Here is a 13,860-nt window from a genome sequence, read left to right as displayed (position 1 = left end):
ATACAATAAATTAAAATGTAAGTGAAAAGAAAATATTGGGATCCAAGTCAGTAAATGATTTAATTGTCACGGATTAGAGCATTGGATTACGATACCATCTTATTATGTTTACTCTTGACTCCATATGCGAATTTTCGTTCATTTTTGTAATTTCATCCAGACAACACAGGTTTTTCTACTGGTACTCCAGTTCCCCTGTGACATTCCAACAATTCTCCGTCGTCATCATCATCATCATCATCATCAGGTATTCATTATCAGGGGCATCTCCTTGAATGTGTAGTAAGTTTGTGATAAAACCAAAAATTTTAGAAGCCATGAATTGCTTAAAATAAGAGTTAAAGTAATTTAGCTCTGTCTACTAGATCATAGGAACATGATTACTTTGCTTAGGAGAATTGTGCGAATCGTTTGCAGGAGCCTCATTGTTGACTCGCTGGAGTGAACAATTGTACTTCATATGGCAACTGGTGTATCTTAGGATTCCTTCCAGGGTGAAGGGATAAGCAGAGGTTTCTTGAGCATAGCCTGAGAGTTGTTGGTAAACGAAATACTAAGTTTTCAACTTATATGACAGGTAAACGAAATACTAAGTTCTCAACTTATATGACAGGTAAACGAAATACTAAGTTCTCAACTTATATGACAGGTAAACGAAATACTAAGTTCTCAACTTATATGACAGGAGGCAGTAGCTATCAGCTTCGTTCTAATGAGTAAAACAGGTTTTTCTTCATTTAATCTTGGTTATGTAATCATCTTCCGTCTAATTTCAAGTATTTTATTTCTGATTCCTGTTCTTTATGATTAAAAAGGTGGTCCACAATAAACCAGGAACGGAAACGAAAATGGAAATATTATTAAAGTAATTGTATTCTTTTAAATATTTTCTCGTTTTAAGAATGGTTTGAGTTACCATGGGTATTATTCTTACAAAATTATATTTTTACTTCTATGTTATGTTGTAGCAATGACATATTCATGTAGTAACTGTATAATTCTGGTCGGACGGGCTCTATAATATAATATACTAATTTTTATGAAAGTAAACGATCAGATTTTTTAACCACCAGCCACCACTTTTCATTATGAGCATAAAGTGGACCTACCATCTGTGATGCGCTCTGGATATTCTCTGACAAACCAAGTGGTCTATACTTCTGGGCACTAATAACTTCTGAGCCCACTTGTAGAATCAGGACAAATAATGATAAGTTCAGGGCCCTGCCATTGGTCCGTTTTGCAACACTAAATAAAGATTTTACTTGCACAATTTTGCTGCAATATTCATTGCAACATTTTCGATTCTGAATTCAGCAGAACATACTCTAAATATTTCAGTATGATATAATATTGATTTGGTTGTCAGTCGTGCTACCAGTTACTTTGTGAACTATTTTAAAACAACTGATTATTCAAAATAGATACAGTATCCATTTGTCATAGGTGTATGGAATTGGTCAAGCTGCTCCTTTTTTAAGTTGTAGGACAGTTAATGATTTTTACAGAGAACTTCACTGTATTCTTTCTCTTTAAATGCATATTCAGGTGTTATAACTTTGCTTTTCAGGTCCAAGTTTATCAAGATTTGAATAGCTAGCAATTAACTTTATGGTTATAAGATCATACTCAGTATTCTTCTTGTCATTTTGAAATAGTAAGTAAAACACGAAATTATGCAGTCTTAACCTCTCAAATATTTTTTTTAATTGCTTGTAGATACAAGTTATCAGAGACTGTTTAACGAGTTCTAATGAATAAACTTCATTTCTACAGAACTACAGACAGTGCATCTCAAAATATTATTACAAAGTAATAGTAAGTGGCCATATTGTTGAAAGCCATGATGTTTGATGTGATATTTTAAAATTAAATATCGCTTTAGCATTATATTAGCAATGTTGTTAAATGAAGTATTATCATTATTAGTCTTCTAAATATGAAGATTGGAATACTCCATGATATGACACACACAGTATGCCTATATACAAATCAGTCCATTGACTTTTCCAGCTTGTGTACCTATAGTGAGTGCCCATTTCGAGACATAGTATTAAACCATGTGAGTAAAAGTATGTAACACTGCTAGTAGCTTTCCTATTTATAATTTTATAAAGAAAAAATAAATATGTTGAATATGTCTGTTTTCCATTTATAAAAGAATGTGCCATGGAGTCTGTTTTCTTCTTAAAGGCAATTTTTTTTTTTTTCAAAACGTACAAAATCATATCTTTTATCATTTATAAACTAAAACTTTTTTTTTATAAAAATAGTCTCAAATTTGTATTCCCAGTGTATATGTACATAACAAATAGAGATGCTTCAGTAGGTGTTTCATCTTATCACTGTGGAGAATAAGGGGGCCATGAATTCAATGATCATAGAAAAAAGCTTAGTTTATTTATGGTCAGTATACTTCTGGGCTATTAATTAAATAACGATTCCTTGGTACACCCCTTTCTAAATGAAAAAAAGTTTTTTTAATCAAATTTAAAATAATTATCCCTTTTCACCCCCTATAATATCTTTTGTATATACACTTTTCTTCATAAAGTTAAAAATAGGAAAGCTACAAGCAATGTTCCATAGTTTTACTCACCTGGTAGTTTGATGCAAGCATATTACAGCTGTAATATCATATTCGGTGATTGAGAAAGCAAGATAAACTCTGTAGATAGATCTAGTGAGATAGGTAGAGAATACTTTTTAGTGCATGTCTGATGCACAAGATAATTGATATTTCAATTAAATGAATGTCTGTTTAAGACAAGAACGCATATTTTCAAAATGTATTTTTCCGAAATTGGGCCTAGCTGTAACTTAGGTAGCCAACTGATGACTAATGTTTTAATTCTGGACAGATTCTGTTTGATTTATGGTGGGCAAAATTCTGTGAAGTAAATCCTTTTTCTCTCGAATATTTCGGTTTCATTGTTATAAATGATTTTTCTAATTGAAAAGGGATGCTAACTAAAATACCACAAATTAAACAGTGTAGTTACTTAATGACAGTTTGAATTACGTCATAATGTGAAGAAAAGTGCAGTAATAGTTGTGAATGTAATAGATTAATTGGTTTGCAATGTCACCAAATATAGGTAGTCAATGAAGATCTTTCTAGAATTTAGCTAGTTCAACAAAGTGAATGAGGATAGTGGTCTAGCAATTACTTTGTTAACTGTTGGATCTTAGATATGCAGGATAGTGGTGAGGATAGTTCTAACCTGGCTGAGGGCGATAATATGCTGAGTACAAATGCCTCTGGAAGGAAAGTTAAGCTATTAGGTTTGTGTTGTGGATTTACGGCACGTACAACAACTCAGCGCCTGATGGAAAGCTTGAGGCTAAATTTGTGAGCCACTTCTCTCCCACGTTGAATTTTAATACTGAATAATCTCTGCAATTTAAAACTGCATTAAATAAAATACTCCTGGTACTTCTGTAGATACCAGAATCAGAAGACACTATCAGACAGGAATTAGAAATATGTTAATTATTTTGAAAATTTTGCTTACTATATTAATTGCCAGAATTTTTAAAGATTCTTTCGTATGCCAGAATATTTGTGTGACGTAATTTCATCTTCACTTCATTCCTTGAGATAGCCATACTTTGGCTATTTTCATCTGAAAAATCCATCGCCCTTGAATTAGTTCCAACATCTCATGCCATATTTTTCATATTAATAATAACGGGAACTGGATTCAAGCATGTAAGCTTTGTTTGAGACATCTTTGTTGCATGAAGATACCACTTCAGACGCATCTTGTTTCAAATGTTAGTGTGGTTACTTATCTTCATAGTGACAGCTTGATTTACAGCATAGAGCAATACATAGTATGATTTTCTTTTTGTCCTATGTAATTATTTTAAAGTTATTAGAAGAACTGTAATGTATGACACACTGTATATATTTCATACCTTGTTTAAATTTGATGATTAATTCTATGGTGCGCGGTAAAAAGGGCGTAAATCAGAAACAAGTGGTTTTGATTTATGACTTCCATGTGATTACAAAAAATGTACTTCTTCAGATAGTATAAAGTGCATATGTCTATCCTCTTCCATAATGATGTAGAGCATCAAAGTTCCAGCCCATCATAATGATATTGATCCTTATTTCAAACCTTGCTTTTACTGAAAACTTACAATTTATGACTTATACTTTTTTTACCACGCATCATACAATTAGGCCCTACTCTTTGACAAACGAATTTGCGTTCTTTGAGCACTAGTGTAATTGTTTGGATCCTCATCTTTACTAGAAGATTAATTCCGAGTTTCTTTAGAATTGATACATTTGGTTGCCAAAGTTACGGAGTGAGGAATATTATATTCTAGAAATTATGTAAAATCGCATTTTAATCTGACTGTAGTAGATGTTTGGTTGTTGGTGTAGAAGAACTGTCCGGTAATTTGAGAAAAATATATTTGTAAAAAATTTTATTACAGTGAAATCTCTGTATAACGATATCAGTTGAACCAAGAAAAAATATCTTTATAAAGAAGTGTATTATTATATTGAGGGTTTATTTCTTTTTCAGGAGATTTGTTCTTAATCACTCCTATAATTAAAATGTAGTAATTGTTCAGGTATGGTACTGATATGTTTAATCAATTATGAAGCGTTTGATTTATAAAAAATTTAAAATATGTAGGCCTACAACCTTAAATTAATAGTACCACGCATGTAATTCAAATTACAGTGTAGTATCGAGGCCTTTAACAACTTTTAACCTTTGCTTAAATAACTAATGTAGGCTACATTTAAAAAAATCTCTGGATTTGTCCCTTGAAATAGTATTTTTAATTAGACAAATAGTAAATATTAGGCATACCTGTTAATGAAGATCACTTTGTTATTTTATATCCAATGTCATTTGCATCACAAAGCTATTACTGTAATCTAGAATTTCTTTCACAAACATAATTTACTTAGCACTTTTTGAAGAAATCAGAAATAGTTGTTTTACTTGTTTTCGTATGTTCAGAGAAACTCATAAGTATCTTATAGCATCGAGGGTCACTAAATGGTCTCCTGGAACTGTTGGTATAGTTGAAAGGAAATTCTGGAGTGTGATGAATGGATTGCTGCTCTTTTTCTTCTTCCTCCTCCTCACTCTCGTTCTCTTCCTCATCAACCTTATTAGACTGAATTTCATCCAGTATATTTTCCTCTGTCAATTCGAGAAAAACCACAACCTCATCATTAACTGAAAGATATTCTTCAGCTATAGTGGCTTATCTTTACCAAGTCGTTCACCATACGTGGAGAGAGCAGTTGACAGAGTTGCAATGTCCATCTCACATTCAGAGTTGTTGGAATCGATGACATCATCTTCAGGTGCAAATTCTGCTTTCTTCCAACAGTTCTGTATGGTTTCTGGTTTCACATTCCACCAAATAAAAGCAATCATTTCACAGGCTTGTTTGAGGTCTATGCTGCGAGGATTTATCAGCTTCCTCTCCAGGTTGTCGATTATTCTCTCCACTAGGCTAGTCCTGGACTATCTCTTCAGGCATTTTATTACGCCCATATTGAGTGCTGCAGAATGGAGGTGCAGTTCGAAGTGGCAATTGTTTGCGTGCTCTCCACTAGGAGAGCGATTTTCCTCTTCTTCTTTTTCATGTCATTGTCGAGTTTCAAAAGGCATTCAGAGAAAATGGTTCCCGTCATCACGAATTCTTATTTGCAGTGTAGTCGACTGGTAAACTTTGAATGTTTTTAAAATATCTCAAATTTTGGCTTTTCCCAATAACCAACGGCTGGAGTTTGTCTGTCTCTGCCAGGTTTGTGCAGAGCAGGACAGTCACACGTTTGGATTTCTTGCCACTGCTGCATTTCTCTCCTTTATTTGACATGGTTTTCTCTGGCAGTAGTTGATAAAACATGCCAGTCTCATCGACGTTATAAATGCCATTTGGAGCATAATTTTCCAATATCGTTTTCTTCTCATTTACCCTCCAAAGATTTGCATCATTTACTGGAGCAGATTTTTTTTCTTCATGCACTAATTTGAAAGTTATACCATGGCGATCCCTGAACTACACTAACCATCCATTGCTAGCTTTGAAATCTCCTATTCCAAGCATACTAGCAAACTTCTTCACTTGATTGCAAATTAGTGGCCCATTTATTGGAATGTTTTGGACTCTCTTTTTTTGAAACCAGTTAAATGTTGCCGAATCAACATCGCTGAATGATACACTTTTTAATCGCTTTTTTGATGGATCAACTGAATTTAAATTTAGTTTTTCCTTTATATCTTTCCCTTTCTTTAGAAAAGTTGCCACAGTAGATTGTGAAAATCCGTATTTTTTCCCCCACTCCATTTCCTTCATGTCACTGTCAATATCGCGAATTCATTGAGTTTCTGTTGGAGGCTAATTTGCTTCCGTGAAGTTGAAGCCATACTTGAAGCAACTGAAATTATAAATCTACACTTCGGAAAAAATGGTCAGTAATACAGGTGGATGACGAAATAACTTCAACGTAGAGCATAGGCTAAGAGTAAGAAACGACTGTGATTTTGCTTAACTCAGTCAACTCTGTACGTCAAAACTTTAGAAAAGATAGAAAAATGCAGAACAACAGTTCACACCACTTTCACAAGTAATAAACCAACCCTGCATAGAGTACAATAGCCAGACTCAATCAGTTTATTGCTGGATGAGCAAAGATTTAGCAGGGGTACGAAGGCAGCATTTACTGAAGGACAAAGCAGTTGTCTTCATTCCTCGTCTGAAATGTTTTCTAAACTTAAAGGGGGATTTGTTAAGATTTTCAGTTTAGGTTCTAAATGACAACACAGTACATTTTTTAGAGATTTTTAATTGTTATATTGAGACGAAATACGTGTGGGCACTCTTAAGATGGCGTCGTAATACAGAGATTTACCATTATGAAGAGTATTGTTAAATGGAGGGATATTTTACAATATATCAATGGGATTAATGCCAGGACTGAAATATTTCACCGTTATTGAGGTGAATAACGTTATATTGGCTATTGTAATACGGAGATTTCACTGTATATATTGCCAGTGCCATGAAAATATACAACTGTGATATCAGTCGGGACTCTTATATGTCATGTAAAGATGTTGAATGGAATGCAGATTGAGACAGAACTTTGAAAATGCTTTTCAGTAGTTTTCTTTGTCAGGAACATAGACTCATTTGTCAGAGAATAGTCAGTAAGCCTTCAGTATTGATAATGCTTTTAAATAATAATATCCCTTTGGTGAAATCTAAATTTCGACCAAGTTATTTGATGTTGAGCAGTATATTAAGTTCGAAAGTTACGAGAGGGCAAGGTAATCCTATATTTATAGGGATATCTTGAGTTTACTTATTTGGTAAGCTGCTTATATTGTAAGAGTTTTGATTAGTGTGTAAATACTACCTGATTTGATATGGATTAAGTTATGCTAATTAAGTTGTGAATTGTGTTGCATAAAATATTCCTTTCGTGTTTAATAGCTTCAAACTTGCTGTCCATTTCATTAATGCATCTGTGAATGTTTTCTAGATCTGGGATTATTTCAGATATTTGTGTTAGGATTTTCAGAGTGTATGAAATCAAACTACACTCTTGAAGATACGTTGTGTTCAGATATATTGAAAGTAAACGGTGTTGATACATAATGCAGCCCTCATATTTTTTTTAAAAAAAGGTAAACCAAAGATGTATACTTGTAAAAATTGCATAGGCCACCACGGTGTGCCAGAGGAAGAACAACCAGCTTGTACAGGCTGCCAACTGATAGATTACAGTGCGCTGGGAAGGCATGATGAATTTCCTTCCTTTTCCATACTTACCACCATTTTTGTAAGTAACCTATCACATTTCCAATTCCTCATAAATATGTATGAGTCTTGTGTATGCAAGTTTACTTACGAGTGTGAGTTTGTATGTATTCATTACCCCACAATGGTTCACTGTCCTTTGTATCAGAATAATAACTGAAGACATACAGTCTTGTAAGTACCAGTACCCATTAGTTCATGTATGCATCTTTTTTCAAATGTTAGTTACACCCTTTCACACCATGAAGGTCGTTCTCGATGGGCTAATGGCTGTCATATTTGTCACTGCATGTGAGTTTCCACAGGTTCAAACTTGGTCAAGAATAGTGTATGATTAAGTGCAATAAAATCGTTAGTTATTAGTTTCTTTGGAAGAGAAGAGTAGCTGTGGGGCTCATGCAATCGATTTAAAAATAACCCTTTCCCTGGGAGTGGATTCTTGACAAAATTTACCAGCCATTTTCCGCACACATCAAAATTCAATTCTGGAGTAGCAAAAGGATCCATTTGGGTGGTCTAAATGCTCGTGGATTTATTCAACTCTTCACTGCAACCCATCCATTCATTCGTTTCACAGTTTTGATAAATCAATACAATACAAAATTATGAAACAAATATTGTTTTCATTTTTGTTGCCCTTGTCTGTAAATGTTTAAATGTAGCATATAAGCAACAATTCAAATGACGACATGCATTATTCTTAGAAAGCCAAAGTTTAGTCCAATTTTCTGATTAGATATACAACAAATCATATCTTTTAAATAGTCTGTGAATCGTGAAAATTAAATTTTATAAAGTAATTATTGCTATCTTATAATTATCCATTCCCTACACTACACTTACACGAACACTTACACATTCACTCACTCTAGTACACTATATATCTCCCTTATACTACACTTACACGGATCCATACACTGACCCTAGTACACGACATAACTCTCCACAGATACACATCATGCACAGCATGGCTCGCCAAAGTGATGTACAACTTGAAAATGGGTCACAGTCCTGTCATCTATCCGCAATGTTTGGAATCCGAATCATGAAAGTGAAGTGGGTAGGCATTGGATACACACACACACACACACACACACACAATGAAAACAAAAGCTTCAGTGTTAATAATTTCATATGTATTTTAATTATAGGCCTACATCTTGATTGCACAACTTCTAACACTGTATCACTTCGGAATATAAAGTTTATATTGCTTTCACGTGTTAAATACTATGTTACGGTACCTTGTTTCAGCCTGTGGGCTTTCCTCAGAACTGGATGGTCTTTGAGCTTTCTGATTGCGTTTCCTGTGGGGGGTGTTTGCATAGTGTAATGTGGAGTCAAAAAGTGTGTGTTCTGAAATTGAGTTGTGTGTTGAAGATTTAGTGGAAGTGTGTTTTTGTGTGTCTGTATATTTCGTATTGTTCTCTAGTTTCTGGTTTTTCGGTTGGAGATTTAGAATTTCCATGTCTGTGTTTATGTTCCTGTAAGTGTGGTTGGCATTTGTGATGTGTTCTGCGTATGTGGAAGTGTTTTGTGATGTGATCCAGTTCTAAGGATAGCCCACAGGCTGAAACTAGTCTACAAGGTACCGTAATCTAGTATTTAACACGTGAAAGCAATATAAACTTTATATTTCGAAGTATTTTAAATTTTTTTTAATTTCTATGGATTTACCAAGAACATGATCTTTACATGAAATCAATTTTCTATGTTCTTTTTGGAAGGGCGAAGTGTTAAGAATTGAAATTGGTGCAAAGACTGGAATAATAGCAATGGTTGTGTGTGTATGTGTGTGCTTGCAAAACCATGCAGTTTGTGAACAAACAATAAGTTACTTACATACAAAAGTATGAATTTTATTTAATAATATCACTAAATGCTATAGAATCGTCATCAAACATTGATATTCCTATATTAGATTTGTTAGTCTTCATATTCGCCTATCACCTTGCTATTTCTGATAGTAAATTCTGTCCATCAGTAAGGTCTTCTTCATCGACCTTATCTGAAGGTGCTGGCAACTAATTCCTACTATGTTATAGTTGAAGATTTCTTTGGCTTTTCCTAAAAACATAGATTTGTAGATTTTCGTACTGTCAGCTATATTGTAATAACTACCAGTAGGTCTACCTACAAATATGTCGTAAAAATTGTTTGTAGATGAGTGCTCAAATGATACAAGACTATTAGCAGAAATAAAATTAAGACTTAGAGAACTCGTATGCCTAGGACTATTTCACATAGAGTTCCTATGTATTATTTATAATATAATACACAGAGACTCTAGTTACAGTGTAGAAACACTAAGCAAAAATCATTGTCAAATGGGAACATGATGCTAAACATTGAATGAAATTGATAAAATTTTATATAAATAATTGATTAAATGGCGATCTTACTCGTGTTAATTATTTAAGGATGTGCGGCTTACAGCTGTTTCGGTGCTATTCGACACCATCCTCAGAGCCTATTATATCTCGGCGCTATCTCAACTTCGCTGCCAGTTGAGATATCGTCGAGATCTAGTAGGCTCTGAGGATGGTGTCGAATAGCACCGAAACAGCTGTAAGCCGCACATGCTGAAATAATTAACACGAGTAAGATCGCCATTTAATCAATTATTTATATTCACGTGTTAAAAGTACCAGTAGTGTACGAAAGATTCAACATGGAAAATTTTATAATTTGATAATAGAATTTGTGTGTAGCTTAAGGTATGGTTAAATACAGTACCTAGTTTGCAAATACTGCATTTAAATAAAAAATTTCATGTAATTTTGCAGAAGATTGTAAGCTCATTTAGGCACAATTGTATGAATAACTTATCCAAGACTATACAAAAATAGTAATAATTGTTTAATAAGTTTTGTACTGTTTAATAATAAAAATGTTACATAGATATAAATATATTTCCATATCAGTAACTTAAAAATATATTTGTATGATTTGAGGCTTTCTCAGCACTGGTTTGCAATAATGGTCTTGTGGGCAATAAAGTGAGTTAAGTTGCTGAAATTTTCCAAGCATTCGGCTACCAACTCTGCAGCCATGTTCAGGGTTACTGATGGTCGTGACCAGAAAGTCATGTCTTTTTATATTGCAGTGTGTGTCAGGTGTTACAGGTGAAGAGGTTGGCCAATCAGAGGTCGGGAAATATTTTGTGTGGTTAGCGACATTACTGGGGCTTCTGGCGTGGTGTTGGCGGGCGATGACCATGTCCTGCTGGTTGATGTGGGTAGCTGGACTCAATCGCGACTTCCCTTTTCCAAGGACTATAAAGTTTTTGGTTCATACACTGATGAATCTTGTAAATAAATTCTTTAAATACGATTTTCTGCTAATGAATTGCACTAAATGTAAATGTACGAGTAATTACAGTATGTAGGTGAGGATATGAGCCACATTTGGTACAGTCTAGAGTCGGGGGGAATAATGACATGTTAAGGACCGTGTCATTGTATGTGCACACGCACACTCGCACACGCACACATACACACACACACATACTAATGTACGTAAGGATTCGTCCACCTGCACCATTCTGAATAGATTTCAGTAAATTGAGTAGTTTTCCAAAATGCTTTTCATAATCTACCATAAGTGCTATGTAACAATGATGCATATTATACGTGAACTAAAAACATTACGAAGCCTTCAGTTAACGATTTATTAACCTACGTAGTAGGTTGTAGACAATTAGATTAAATTTTACATAAAATATTAGAAAAATGTGAAAAAAAATTTCACTTTGTCTGAGGTAATAAACACTAAATCAAAATCTTTTCAAAAGTCTAAGTGATTTAGAATGCAAGGCCAGTATGAAGCTTTGTGTGGGTATGAGAACAGCTCTAGTGTGTTTGTTTTGAATACATCAGAGTGCCTGCCAAATAGTATAGTGTAGCTTTCTTACCAAGCAAGCTAGTTACCAAAGAGAGCTTAGAGCACTTTTTTTAACTATTGTATTTACATGTAGCGTCTATTTCATGTTAACTGTTTGTGGGCTCGGCAGCAAGAACGTTGTGTTGTTCAATTGTGGTTGTCCTAAACTTTTTTATTTTGTATATACTCTCTAGTGAAAAAAAAAGAGTGCTTTTTGATAATAGCAAAATTATATCACGTAACGAGTTATTTTCTTCTATACTATTAAACCAACTATAATATAGTACATATAAAACGAGTTGAAGCATTATACATAAAGATGTGCAAATTGTTTAATGTCTTACTGGGCCAATTTTACTTCAGTGTCATTATATCGTATTAACATATGATTTATATTCCATGACAATTTTATTTTGGAATGAAACTTAAAGTAGATGAATTTAAAGACTAGATATTCGTGCTTTATAAACTATTTTAGTCTGTCAGAAGTGAAATGAGATTCTAACGTCCTTTCTTATATTTCTTAAAACTCAAATATAACAGCATAATTCGGATGAATTTATTAGTACAGTGAAAGTTGTATGGAATACACAGTACTGTACCGATTTTACCAATTTGAATTTGTGATATTTTTACTTTTTTCTTATTATTCTCTCTGATACTTCGAGTAAAATGCCTTCTCCTTTTACATGAAGTTATGCACATTCTGTTTTATAAATTTTAATATGGTATCATAGTAGCTTCATATAAAATTCAACTTGCTGAATTCGAGTAAAATAATGAAGTAATAAATATTCTTTACACATATTTTTCTTTCAGAATACTTTTTAACAAGCACTATGATTCCTAGTTGTCGTTAGATATATTCTAGAAAATTATTCTTTTAATCTTTGTTACACTTGAAAGAACTACTAAGTTCTTCATTGTTTGCTAGATAATACGTGGTCAGTGAAAGAGTAGGCCTAGATTTTTTAAATCTGAATTTGTATCTATAGTAGCGATACAAATTTTGTTTTTATTTCAGTACTTGTGGATTCCTCATTTCACTGTAAATTGAGAACAACCATGGGAACAAAGGGAGAGACTTAATACATCAGGGTTTCTTTTCCCTAAAGATAAAACTACCAAAACATATGGTATTGCTTACCATCTGCTGTTCGTGTCAAGGGTAATATATCATGGAACATGTATTATTCTTTCTCCCTTTGCCTCCATTGCATATACAACGGAAATTTTATCTGTAGATACTTGTAAGAATTTTGTATTTTTGTCTTAGTTTGATTAAGAATCTCTATGTTGCATGTTTAACAATATGGATGAAAAGATTATATTATTAACAGGAGTTATTTTTTTTTTATCATTAACACATATTGTATTTTATATCTTGTTCTTCTGATCTGAAAAATGTTGCGTTTGTATTTTTAAGTTGTAATAATTAGTAAGCACTCTTGGCACTGAATGGATTAAAATTCAACTCAAAAGACATCCATTTAATAGTCAATTGTAAACGTTGTATATGTGCTTATACAGGAGCAATGGAATGTTTTAATATGTTACGTTGCTTGAACTTCCAACTTTGTCAAAAAGATGTGCCATTTTTTTATTTTAATTTTTCACTCACTTGCTGCTTAACCTCATTATATATGGAGGTACTACTGTTTCATTTTGTTGACACATATTACAGTTAATTTTTGTATGTATTTACAGTATAACTCGTTTATTGTATAACATAAGGTCATTGATTACATAACATTAATTTGGTTTTGTAATAACCATCAACATTCTTCCATATGGCCAGTATATTATGTCATGTTATTGATTCTCCAGTATTAATTTTCGGTAGAGAATTATGTCTAGTTTAGAAATTTCTTGTTTCTATGAAGTAGAAATATTATTTTCAAAATATCGTTATTGGAATAATTATATCATTTAAGTTTTTATTTCATATAATTTTAAGTTTTTTAATAATTAGTCTCTTTAATATAGAATCATAATATTGTAAGCCAGAATGACTTTCTTTCCTATTTAGCACCTCATGAAAGCATTACTGTTTAAAACACAAATGATAACATAATGTCAGACAAGTACCATAGCTTGTAAACATAAGTTACTACTTTTCTTAACTGTAATTGTGAACATTTATTAAATATAACTATGTGTCAAAAATAA

At 33.0% G+C, this 13,860-nt stretch overlaps 1 protein-coding gene across 4 annotated transcripts in view; it reads left to right on the top strand.

Moving 5' to 3' along the window:
- Positions 1 to 13,860, top strand: part of mura (murashka) — a 102,880-nt gene extending 89,020 nt beyond the window's left edge. For all 4 annotated transcript variants that reach the window (XM_069841794.1, XM_069841793.1, XM_069841791.1 and 1 more), the window contains one exon: positions 1 to 13,860. This exon is cut by the window's left edge and continues 20,038 nt beyond it. The gene's annotated coding sequence lies outside the window, so the exon portion shown is untranslated.

This window comes from Periplaneta americana, chromosome 12, assembly GCF_040183065.1.
Source record: "Periplaneta americana isolate PAMFEO1 chromosome 12, P.americana_PAMFEO1_priV1, whole genome shotgun sequence".
Taxonomy (NCBI): Eukaryota; Metazoa; Arthropoda; class Insecta; order Blattodea; family Blattidae; genus Periplaneta; species Periplaneta americana.
This window is presented reverse-complemented; position numbering and strand designations above follow the sequence as displayed.